The sequence below is a fragment of the Marmota marmota genome, unplaced genomic scaffold, assembly GCF_001458135.2.
Source record: "Marmota marmota marmota unplaced genomic scaffold, marMar, whole genome shotgun sequence".
NCBI classification, from domain to species: Eukaryota; Metazoa; Chordata; class Mammalia; order Rodentia; family Sciuridae; genus Marmota; species Marmota marmota.
Genome location: NW_025999942.1, coordinates 200,807 through 213,771, shown reverse-complemented (window position 1 = coordinate 213,771; position 12,965 = coordinate 200,807).

Sequence of the window (12,965 nt, the reverse complement as noted above, 5' to 3'; positions counted from 1 at the left end):
GGGGGAGCCTACTTTTTTGTTTTTACATGAAAGGCGTTGAGCATGTTTGAATGTCAGTAGTAAGGAACCAAGAGGTAAAAGGTGTTGGAAAGAGATTCCTCTAGACAGCAATTTAAAGGTTTCCATTGGATTTAGCCCTGAGATATAATTAGTGATCTTGGTGAGAGGTCTTGAGGAGCTTGTTGCTATGATTTGAGAGAAGGAGGTTAAAGGAAGGAAGTCTGTCAGGGCAGGCAGTTTATTCTAAAACTTGATGATGAAGAAGAAGGGCATTTACTAGAGAGGGCATCTGGTGCAGGGTTATTATTATTTTTTTTTAAAAAAGCAGTGTCTTTATTAAAAAACATTTTAAGAACAGTTTTTTATTTCTTTCTCCAGAAAGAAGAACTGTTGTCTTAGAACTGTTTGGTCCTTCTCGGGGTTCCTCTGGCCTGGCCTGGCCTTTCCCTGGATGTGCATGCTCCTTTAGGTCATATTGTCCTTGTGGGCTCCAGTTGCTTCTTGCTATTCTGTTTTTCTGAAGAATACTCTTTGACATCAGCGTCAACACCTTTTCAATGCTGGCTTTATTTGTTTTGTGTCAGGACCAGTCCTCCTGTGTTGGTAGCTGCTTCTAGATGAGCATATTTTCCATACTCATGTTTCAGTTTTCCTCTTTGAAGCTAGCCTTACTCTTCCTTCTCTTTCCATGGACCTTTGGAGGTTAGCGTTTTCTTTCTTTGGTGTGTCTGTCTGTCTCTCTCTCTTTGAAAATTTAGACATACCAAACATCCCAAAATGTTTTCTCCTCCTTTGGGTTGAACTTCTAGGCCTTGGCTTTGATCTAAGTATTTGGGATAATTTCTCAACTTAGTGCTTTTGGGAATTTCTCCTGGTGCCTGTTTTAGGGTACCCCCCAGCCTCCTGGAATGGTGGTCTTGAAATTGATCAAAAGATCTCTTGTGTTATATATTCTTGATTTCATCTTTTATTTTACTTTATTTATTTTAGTTTTTTTAAAAAATCTTTATTTTTTAATTGGTGCATTATAATTATACATAATAGAGGGATTGATTGTGCCTTTTATGTACATGCACATAAGTTAATCAGTTTTATTCCCCAATACCTCCACATTCCCTCCTTTCTTTCCCTTATCTCCTAACTCTACTAATTTCCCTTATTATTTTTTTTAAAATTAGTTCTTTGTAATTATATATAAAAGCAGGATTTATTGTGGTATATTTGCACTTGGACATAGCATAATTTGGTAGATTTTGTTCTCCAGTATTTCATCATGCCCTCTCTTCCCTCCTTCTCTTTTCTCTGTCTCCCTTCTGTTTTCATAAGATCTCCCCAACCCTACTTTTTCCATCTTGCTTTCACATATGAGAGGAAACATTAGATCCTTGACAGATTTCTTTGTCTGCTTTATTTTACTTAGTGTGATGTTCTCCGTTTCCATCCATTTACCAGCAGATGACATCATTAACATTCTTCTTTATGGCTGTTCATGTACCAGGTTTTCATTGTTCATTCATCTGTTGATGGATACCTAGTTTGGTTCCTCACCTTGGCTATTGTGAATGTTTTCATTTAGTTTGTTAGTCATTTTTCTTTCCATTGCTGTGACAAGTATCTCAGGTAATTAATTTATAACGAGAAAAAGTTTATTTGGGCTGACAATGTTTGAGGTTTTAGTCCATGATCAATTGGGCCCATTGCTTTTGTGTCTCTGGCAAGACAACACATCACGGCAGGAACACATGGTGGAGCAAAACTGGTCACCTCATGGCTGGGATGCAAAGGGGAGAAATAAAAAGAGATTAAGGACCCTTTGAAGGCATATCCTTAATGACCTAAAACCTTCCATTATGCCTTATTGCCTAGAAGGTTCCACTGTTTTCCAGTAGCCGTATTCTGGAGACCAAGCCTTTAATGCATGGATTTTTGGGGGGGCGGGGGAGGGGGCTACCCAGGATTGAACCCAGGTGCGCTTAACCACAGAGCCACATTGCTAGCCCTTTTTTTTTTTTGTATTTTATTTAGAGGGTCTCACTGAGTTACTTAGGACCTCGCTAAGTTGCTGGACTGGCTTTGAACTTGTGATTCTCCCTGCCTCAGCTTCCCAAGCCACTGGGATTACAGGCGTGCACCACTGCACCTGGCTTCATGCATGAATCTTGGGGACATTCCAGAAGTAAACTATAGCAGTCAGTCCATAAATGTTTGAATGCCTACTATGTCTCAGACACTGTTCTAGTTTCTGGTAATAAGAATGTTTAAACAATCAAGCTTCTGCTCTCAGAAAGCTTGACAGGTTGACTATCCCTTATCCAAAATGCTTGGGACCAGAAGTGTTTTGGATTTTGAAATATATACACATAAAGAGTTCTCTTGGGGATAAGACCCAAGTTTACACACACAATTCATTTGTTTTATATATACCTTATGCTATACATAGCCTTAAGGTAAGTAACTTCATACAATATTTTAAATAAATTTGTGTGCAAATTTAGAATCCATATGGCCGTATTTTATCAGCTAAGTTTCATGATGGAGAATTTTCTACTTGTGGCCTCGTGTTGATGAGGGATGCTGGACCTGTATTCTGATGAACCAAAAAACAGGATAGGTGGTCTTGCTAATTAGTTTAGCCTCCTGGGGGCAGGAACCAGATAGCAGGATGCCTCCTACTTATCAGTGCTTTGTGTTGTTTTTTTTCCTGTTTGTCTGATAACCTCTTCTACATTGTGATCATGTAAAGAAAGACCTTTATTTAGGTCTTCACCTTGGTTCACAGTGATAATACTCAGTGCCTTTCCATGGGGGTCTTTCCACAACCTTTGCTATATTTGGATCTTGACTATCTCAGTTTTCTAGCAGTTGAAACCCTGTTGGATTTTTTAAAAGTTGCTCTAGTTCATGCTGAAGATTTTATTGCCTTGCTGCAGCAGTTCCATTTTGGTTCGTCTCACAGAGTCTTCATTGAGGGCGGTAATCCATTTTGTGTACACAGACAGCTCAGTGAAATTATGTTGCAGTATGAAAGCATGGATGCCATTGACTGTGAACTGGAATCCAGGTGGCCAATTACCAGTTAAGTGGATGAAATGATGTTCTTTGTCCACAGTAGACACCCAACAATTTTTTTATTGATTGAAAATATCATCTATTTTGACTTACGATTATATAATAATCAGGACATTATCATGACTGTTTAATTTACAAAATCTTGTGTTTTTTCCCTACTAATAATCACAGTTATCTTTTAGCCCCATCAAAAATATACACATGACAAGGTGTTTTTTTTTTTTTCTTTTTCCCTGTTATATAATCCTGTGTTAGAATAATACCTAGACAGGGTTTAACTCTGAACTGGCCTTGTAATTCATTGCTGGGCCACATTCTATCCTGAGTTTAGAGTTCATGTTTATGGAGAAGCTCATGGATTTAAGTTGATTCTTTGATGCATGACATTAACTCTAGTCCACATTGAGGGATGATGATACTCAGCAGAAAGGGGGTAAAGAGATAGCAACTTATGCTTTATGTTTGTATCCTTCAAGATAGGCTGTTAAATAGCTTAGAATGAGGGGGAAGAGCCATATTTCCTATCTCTTCAAAAGCAAGAGCTTACTTTTGGAGAGAAAATTGTAATTTTTCAATATAGAATTCACATCCATTTTCAGTATAAATGGACAAATGCATTGAATGTTATAAACAACCCCAGTAGAATTTAATAACATATCTCCATTCTTAGTTTTCCATAGAATTTGTCTCCATTTTTGTACATCTTTTAGATTTAAGTACTTTGGTTTTTGATTTAAAAATCAGAAATACACAGAAATCCCCTAGTTCCCTAGTTACCTGTCCTCAGATTTTAATTACACAGTGCAAACAATGTTGTTTCACAAAGCTTCAATAAAATTGAATTGTTCTTTGAGATATTCCAAAGAGGAAGATTATTAAAATGTTACTCCTTTTCAAAAGTTGGCAGTGCAATTTATAGTGGTTGCAAGATTTATCAATGATAATGATGTTCATACCTGAGCTGTAATTAAAATTTTCATAGCTTTTCTGCTGTTTGCCCATTGCGTTACATAAGCCTAATTAGTTGACATGTCCAGTTCCCTCTGTACACCCCCCGCCCCAGCCAAAAATAAAAATGTGGAAACCACAGAACTTCAGGACCTTTAGGACATCGTCTGAAACAATTGTATAGGGATTAGGTACTGAAGGGTTTAGGAAAGCTGTGTTACAGGAAGCTACAATTATGGTTACTTTCTCTTCAGACTGGAGTTTAAAAGTTTGTGGTTTTATTTCTTAGTCTGTATGGTTTCTAATGATTGTCAAACTTAATTTTGACAAAATATATTGTCCCGCATTTTGATATTTACTCAGCATTCTTTCCCTGTTTTGGAAAGTGTTATAACTTAGGTCAGTGTATGATAAGTGAGAGTTACAAATAAAGTTTTGTTTAAATGTAATATATACGTATTTATCTAGATGTTTATTGTCTGAGATGATTATGATTTTATTGACTATAATCAGTGAAGGCTTGGCTCTCTTGTCTTTGATTAAGTGAAGACCAGATTTTGCTTCTAGGAAGTACTCATGATAATAAAAAGGCTAAATATAAATAGTGAGATTCAGAAGTATGTGAGGCAAGCATGTGGCCCTGGGTTCCATCCATAGTAGAGCAAAAAAGCAAACAAAGTATATGAAAACCAGGAATAAAAACAGACCTCTAGCTCTAACAAGATTCAAGTCTTCATGCCATAGTCTAGATTCAAGGACTGTTTCTGCAACTGCAAGATTACAGTGACTTGGCAGAAGAAACCTTAGTTGCTCACTTCTGTGAGGTATACATCAGGATCCTCCTGGGATGGGCCTCTGTATGGCTCCTGTAGTCAGCCTTTTTCCACCTTGTGATTCAGCCTTCTATAAGGACTGGGAACTTGCTGGTGGGTGGGGAAGAGTAGAGTCTTGTGGGAGGTTTTTATAGGTTGGCACACATCATCTCTTTTCCCATTGGCTGTGCTAAGATATTTCCTCATTTAATCTACTTTATGCTAGAAATGTAGTATAGCTGTGAACCTCCTGAGGAGAGAGGTCATAAGTACTTGGAACTTGACTGAGTATCCTAGTGGACATAGTGAAAGGGAATCATCCTCAGCTTTATCCTACAGCTTTCACCATCCATAAAAAGCACATCAGTTTCCTTTCCTAAATATCCCCTGATTTTGCACTGTAGTTTGGTATTATAGATGTTAATCCAGAGATGTAGCATAGTTTAATAGCACATAGAGCAGTGGTTTTTCTTTTAATTGATTTTAAAAAAATGACAGTGAAATGCATTATAATTCTTATTACATGTATATAGCACAATTTTTCCTATCTCTGGTTGGATATAAAGTATGTTGACACCAATTCATGTCTTCATACATGTACTTTGGATGATGATATCTATCATATTCCACCATCCTTGCTAATCCCCTGCTCCATCCCTTTCCCTCCCACCCCTCTGCCCTATCTAGAATTCATCTATTCCTTCCATGTTCCCCCTCCCTACCCCACTATGAGTCAGCCTCCTTCTATCAGAGAAAACATTTGACATTTGTTTTTTGGGGATTGGCTAACTCCACTTAGCATTATCTTCTCCAGTGCCATCCATTTACCTGCAAATGCCATGATTTTATTCTCTTTTATTGCTGAGTAAAATTCCATTGGATAAAAAAAATGTGGCATATATATACATTCATCCATTTAAGGGCATGTAGGTTGGCTCCACAGTTTAGCTATTGTGAATTGTGCTGCTACAAACATTGATGTGGCTGTGTCCCTGCAGTATGCTGTTAAGTCTTTTGGGTATAAACTGAGGAGAGGGATAGCTGGGTTAAATGGTGGTTCCATTCCCAGTTTTCCAAGGAATCTTCATACTAGAGCAGTGGTTTTTGTAAGGCTTATTATGTAATGTTCTTAAATGAAGTAAAAATGCAACTTAATTAAAGATGGTTATGCAGAGGGTTAAACAAACCTGGTTTATATACCCAATAGTGGAAATAATGAACACATTGTATATCCTTCAGTCATTCAGCAATATAATTGATCTCAAATGGACGATATATGCAAGAGTGATGTTATTATTTCTGATGAGCTCGGAGTACTGGTGTTTTGTGTTGTTAATTAAAGGTAGCTTTAGAGACCAAAGAGGAGTGGTTGATTAATTTGAAGTCAGTATGCTGTGTATCAGGCCTGTTTTAGAGCAGAGGTTAGCAAACTAAAGCCTATGGGCCATACCTAACTTTTTGCTTGATTTTTGTATAAAAACTGTTCAAATACAGACATTCCTGTTTGTTTATGTACTGTGTGTGGCTGTTTCAGGGCTCCAGGGGAGAGGTGAGTATTGGAGATGGAGACCTAATTCACCAAATATAAAATATTTACTATGTTGATTCTTTACAGTGAAAATTCCTGGCCGCTGATTTGGAAGCAGATTTTTTTTTTTTTTGCCTTTTCTTATAGGACTCACATTCTCTAGTGGGGCATAAAGATAATAAACAACGCATAAGTATATATAGTAGTAATAACTATAAGGAACTTAAAGCAAGTGAGGGCAGAGAATGTCATAGACTGCTAGTTTAGACAGAATGGTCAGTAAAGGCCTCTCTGAGATGAACTTTAAGCAAAGACATGAATGAAGGTGAAGGAATGAGCTACCAAACATTTTGGGAAAGAGCCTTGTGGGGGAGTATACCTTTCAGGTGCTTGAGTAGCAGCAGGGAGGGCAGTGTGAATATGGGGGTTGAATAATGTCAGGTAGTACTAGGGGACAGATCATGTAGGGCCAGGTAGACTGTGATGACAATTTGGATTTTACTCAGAATCAGATGAAGGCCATTGCAGGGTTTTGATCAAGGAAAGGATATCATTTGATTTTGATTATAAAGCATCGCTAGGACTGTTGTATAGAGGATGGTTTGCAGGGGGCAAGAGTAGAAGGAGGATGTGTACATGTGAGGCATGGCTAGTTGCTGTGGCTATCTGGATGAATCACACATTCCTGTCCTCGAGGGGCTTGTTGGTGTAATAGCATAGTAAAGAGATTATTATAATGTTCTGCCCTTTGTGGAGAAGCAAAGGTTATCTTGAAAGTGAGACTGATCTAAATTGGGAGACAATGCCTCATTGAGAACTTGGAGGGTGCCACTTAAGGCTGATTCTATACCTGAGTTTTGAGATTCTTATTTGCATATAAGCATTTGCCCCAACTATTTGACTGTGAGAATAGGTACTCAGCCAGATCCTCGAAGATTCTGCTAGAGCAGAGATGGTAGTCTTTTAGGTCAGGTGTCAGTGCCTGTGGTGGCTCTGCGGAGCATGAGGAGAGTGATTCTGAAGCAGTGTCTCAGCTCAGTAAGATATAATAGCACAGATACTGATGGAAAGGATGAAATTTACACTACTTGCCAGAGAGCAGGACCAAGGTATTTTGATTTGAAAAAATCAGTATCACGGGACTATAGAAAAGTCATGGTAATTTGTGGAATGTAGAACATTGTTGTTTTCCCCTTGTACCCAGTGGTATGAATTAGTTGCAAAATGTACCTCAGTAATTAAATTGGTGTGGTGTCTGGAGTTATGGATATGGCCCAATTAAACTCTGGAGAATGTTTATAAAAGTGATTATATTTTTGAGATAAATGCTATTAAACCATTTTTGATAATAATAATTTGAAACAGTTGCTGCCATTTTTATAAGTGTAGAGGAAGGAGGTCTATTACCTTTCTCTTCTCTAATAGGAAGTCCAAACCATCTAGAAAGAATTTTCATGATTATAATATAGGTTTCAAAAAGAAATGGAGGGAGAAAATAAAATCGCAATTACTCAGGGAGATTTTTTATTTTATTTTGTTTTATACTGTCTCTAAAGCTGATAGGACAAAATTTAGTAAGGACTTGAATGCCACAATTAATAAGCTTGCCTGCACTGTCTAGATGCTTCACTTAACAACTGTGACTATACATTAACATGGACATTAACCTAAGCTATCAGCTTCTTGGGGCAAGCAAGTTTCAGTATATTAGAAACTATTGAAATAAAATAGTGTTCTCTAAATTAAACTAATTAAACTAAAATCAATAGCAAAAGGTACCTGGAAAATATTTTCTAAATAACCCATGGTGCAAGAAGATATTACAGTGGGAATTAGAAAATATTTTGGATAGAATTCATATGAAAACATTCTGTATCGGTATTTGTGGAGTAGAGGTGAAGTCATGCTTGGAGGTAAGTTCATAGCATTAAATGCAGATGTTAAGAAGGAGAAAACCATAAACATTTTTAGTGATCTAAGCATTAGTCATAAGAAGTTAGAAAAGAGCAGCAAATTAAATCCAGGGGAAGGAGATGGACATTAACAAAAGGAGAAATTAGTAAACTAGAAAACAGATGTGTAATAGAGAACAACTACGGTGCTAGTCATTCTTTTGAAAAGACTGATGACTTTAATACATTTGGTGAGATTAAAGAATTTCAAAGAGACAGAAGGGCCAAATAACTAATACCAGTGGTGAAAAAAGGGAAAGTCACAAAAGATGTTTTAGGTAGTAAAAGGTATATGAACATTTATACTGATAGATTTTAATTTTAGATTAAATGGATAATTCTTCCAAACTTAATTTTAAGTTAAATGTATAAATTCCTCCCTTGAATGTGTTTTAGTTATCCACTTACAATAAATCAATTGTATTTAAGGGTCCCATTCCAGTCCTTTGAGTTTTTAACATAATCAAATTTTAACATAATTTAACATGTTCCCCAAAGTAAAAAATGCACAACAATGTTATAGTTTCAGAGGAACTCTTTCTTTGGCTTTCCCCTTTCACCCCCTTGTGTGTAACCAACCATATTGTTTGCTGGTGTCTTTTGTGGGGAGTATTACAGGTATGTTATTTCCTTTTCTTTCAATACCAGAAGATTATATAATAGTATATTATTTTGTATTTTGCATTTTTCACTTCAAAATGAACCCTTAAAATTCCTTTGTACAATTATTAAAGCTTTTCCTTATTAATTAATTAATTAATTTTACAATTGCCTAGTACATTTCCACATAATGGACATAATATAGTTTGTTCACTCATTTTTCTATGTTTGGGCATTTAGGTAGTTTCCAATATTGTGCAATTACAAATAGTATTTTACTGAATAAACTTGTACATGCATATTTTTGTATTGTGGGTTTTAAACTTGGGGGTAAAGTCCTCAAAGTTATATTTCTGTATTGAAGGATAAAAGCATAGGTAATTTTGTTAGAACTGACAAATTCCTCTTCCTAGAGACTGCCCCATTTTGTCCCCCAGGCTCATTCATGTTGTCACAGATGATAGGTTAGTCACCTTTGTCATTGTGACCAAAATACCTGACTGACAAGAACAACTTAGAGGAGGAAAAATTATATTGGCTTATGATTCCAGAGATTCATTCCGTGGTCTGCCAACTCCGGCTCTGGGCCTGAGGTGAACATCAAGGCTGAAGGGGGTGGAGGAGTGCTTCATCTTTGGAAGCAGAGAGAGAGGAAAGGGAAGGGACAGCAGGGAAGATGAACCCTTTTAAGGACATGCCTCTAGTGAACCACCTCTTCTAGCCACACCCCACTTGCCTCTAGTTACCAAACAGTGTATTTAACTAGGTTACAACTCTGAGTCTAATTATTTCATCTTTGAATATTCATGTATTAATAGGAGTCTTTTGGGACACATCATATCCAAACAGCACCAACAGGATTCCTCCACCTCTTTTTTTTTTTTTTTTTTACCAGGAATTAAACCCAGGGGCACTTAACCACTGAGCCACATCCCCAGCCCTTTTATATTGTATTTGAGACATGGTCTTGCTAAGTTGCCTAGAGCCTCACTAAGTTGCTGAGACTGGCTTTGAATTTGTGATCTTCCTGTCTCAGCCTCCCAAGTTACAGGCTTGCAACTTGCTAGGGTTACAGGCTTGCACCAATGTGCCCAGCCAGGATTTTCCCCTTTTTATGGGAATAGTATTCCATTGTGTATATCACATTTTCTTTATCTATTCTTTTGATGATGTTTCCCTAGGCTGCTTCCATATCTTAGCTGTTGTGAACATGGAACTCAGATATCTCTTCTGTATACTAATTTCATTTCCCTTGGATATATAACCAGAAGTGAGGCTGCTGGATCCATATATAATTCTTCGTTTAGTTTTCTGAGGATCCCCTTACAAACTACATTTTCATGATGTTGTATTAAGTTTTCGTCAGTTCACATAGGTTCTCTGTTATCCATACCTTTGCTAGTGTTTGTTATCCTTGTTTTTTTTTTTTTTTTGATAATAGCCCTTTTAACACATGGGCTATTAGTATTAATATGATTTTAATATGCATTTCCCTGGTGGTTAGTGATGACGAGCATTTTTTACAATCTTTTGGCTATTTGCATTCTTTTTGCTATGTAATACTCCATTGGTCTTTTTTTTACCACAGTTCAGCCACTCTCCTTTTAACGAATTATTTCTATTATTTTTAGTTTTTAATATTTGTAATCCTTTTTTTCTTTTTTAATTTATATTGTGATGGAAGGATACTGTTAGTGATACTTTTATTTTAAGACTATATTAATGATTTTGTGCACTATAGTGAATTTTTCTGTGAATTTTCAAAATACTGAGTTTATATTTTTATCAGAGTGTAGTGATGAGTATATACACCTCTCCCAACTACCTTATTGGTTATATTGTTTAGATTATTTACATTTTTGTTTTATCCCTATGAGTCTATTATGTAGATAATTTAATTTTTACTTACTTTTTTCCTCTTGATCTGTTTTGTACTGAGTAATGCATAGGTCTTTCATTTCTAATATTTTTCTGTTTATTTCCCCTTGAATCCACTGTAGTTATATCATTTGGTTCATAGATATTAATAACTTATTTTTCATTATGAAATATAGTTTTTAATGCTTAAAAGTTCATTCATTATGTGTTTGCCTTGAGTTGCAAGTGGTGAGATTAGATATTCTTGTTTGTTATTGATTTTAGGGGGAAGGCATTCATCCTTTCACCATTAGGTGTGATACTAGTAGTAGTAGGATATTTTTTTATGCCCTTTATCAGGTTAATAAGTTTTCCTCTATTCTTGCTCTATAAGTCTTTAAAAATATATTTTCTGTTTATAATTGACAAATATCAATTGTTTGACACATAATAATTGTATGTATTAATGGGATTTAGGGTGCCATTTCAGTAGATATGTACAATGAGTAATGATCAGGGCAATTGCCATATCCATTACCCCAGACTCTAGCATTTTACACTACTGTCATAAGGTTAATATGGTTGCTGCTTCAGCATCCATTTTAGGCTTTATGTTAGGCTGTGTTTGTTGCTCACTCAAGTCCTGTCACATTTCTTCTACTTTAAACTTCCTCTCATTTAAACTTCCCCTCTTAGTATGTTGCTTGTAATACAGCTTTCTTGTGCTCAATGAGGATGAGCCAAAACCCAACACACCCTACAGCCCTGACTGTGATAAAACCTAACAGGCAAACCATAGTCAGAGCATAAGCTCTCCTCTGTGCATGTGTTTTTTAAACTATCCAATGTAGAACTCCCGAGGAATGTGTAAAGTGTAGCAGCACCCCTTGATAAAGACATAGTCCCAGAGATCCTCATCATTTCTGTTTCATGCTCCACCTGTTCCTCATTCAGCTATCTCTGGACCTCTTGTGAGCACCCCTAACCTCTCTTGTACCTAAGAGTAACAATCTAAGAATAACCTTTTTCATTTCATGCATTTTGTCTTTGTTTCCTCAGTGTGTCTTACCTGATGTTATGTACTGTAGTGTTCTCAACATTGTTTAACTTCTTTAATGAACAATAATAATCATGAATCGGTATTGAATTTTAAGAAATGTTTTTTTGCATTTATTGAGATGGTCATGTGGTTTCATTCTTTATTGATATTATATATTGTATTAATTTACTTTTTGGAGGTTAAACCAACCTTGTATTCCTAAAATGAATTCCACTTGTTTTATGGTGTATATTCTTTCTGTATGTTCCTAGATTTTGTTGGTTAATATTTTGTTGAGGATTTTTTCATTAGTATTGATGAGGGAAACTAAATTGTAGTTTTCTTGTGCTGCTTATAAACTTTGGCATTGGTAAGATTGGCTTCCTGGAATGAATTGGGAAGTGTTTTATCTTTTATTTTCTGGAAAGATTGTGAAGGATGTTTATTCTTTAAATACTCGTCTGTGAAGCCATTTGAACCTAAACTTTTCTATATAGGAAGGTTTTTAATTACTATAATTCAATCTCTTGTTACAGATTTATTAACCCTTTTTCTTTCTTTTCTAGTCAGTTGTTTAAATTTATAATTTCCAGAAATTTTCTTTTTCATTGCCTAGTTTGGTGGCATAATTTAAAAATTCATTATATTTTCTTACAACTCTTGTAAATTTTTTTATTATTGGTAGTGTAGTGATCAGTGTCTCCACCCCTGCCCCCCCCCCACCCCATTTTGCCAATTTGTGTCTTTCCTCTCTCTTTGTCTGTCTAGCCAAAGATTGGTTTGTCAGTTTTGTTTATCTTAAACCATCTAAGTAGAATTTGACCTTAAAATTTTGGAAAAAAATTATAATTCCTGTAAAAACAGCAAAAAGAGACAAACTAGATTCAATAAAAAAAATAAAATATTCCAGCAAGAAAAGGGAAAAGAGGGTGTTGAGCAAATTAATTATGGTAATTATATTTTTGTTTACCATTAATTAATTTTGGGATAGTAGACAAATACATTTAAACATTTTAATATTCCATGGCCTGTATAGGTGGGTAATCTTATTTATTCCAGACAAATGTTAAATTGTAGTGCCAGTATAGGAAATAAGATTGAAAGTAATAGCATTCTTCTACTAAGAAGATCTTTTTTTTTTTTTTTTTTTTTTTTTTCCC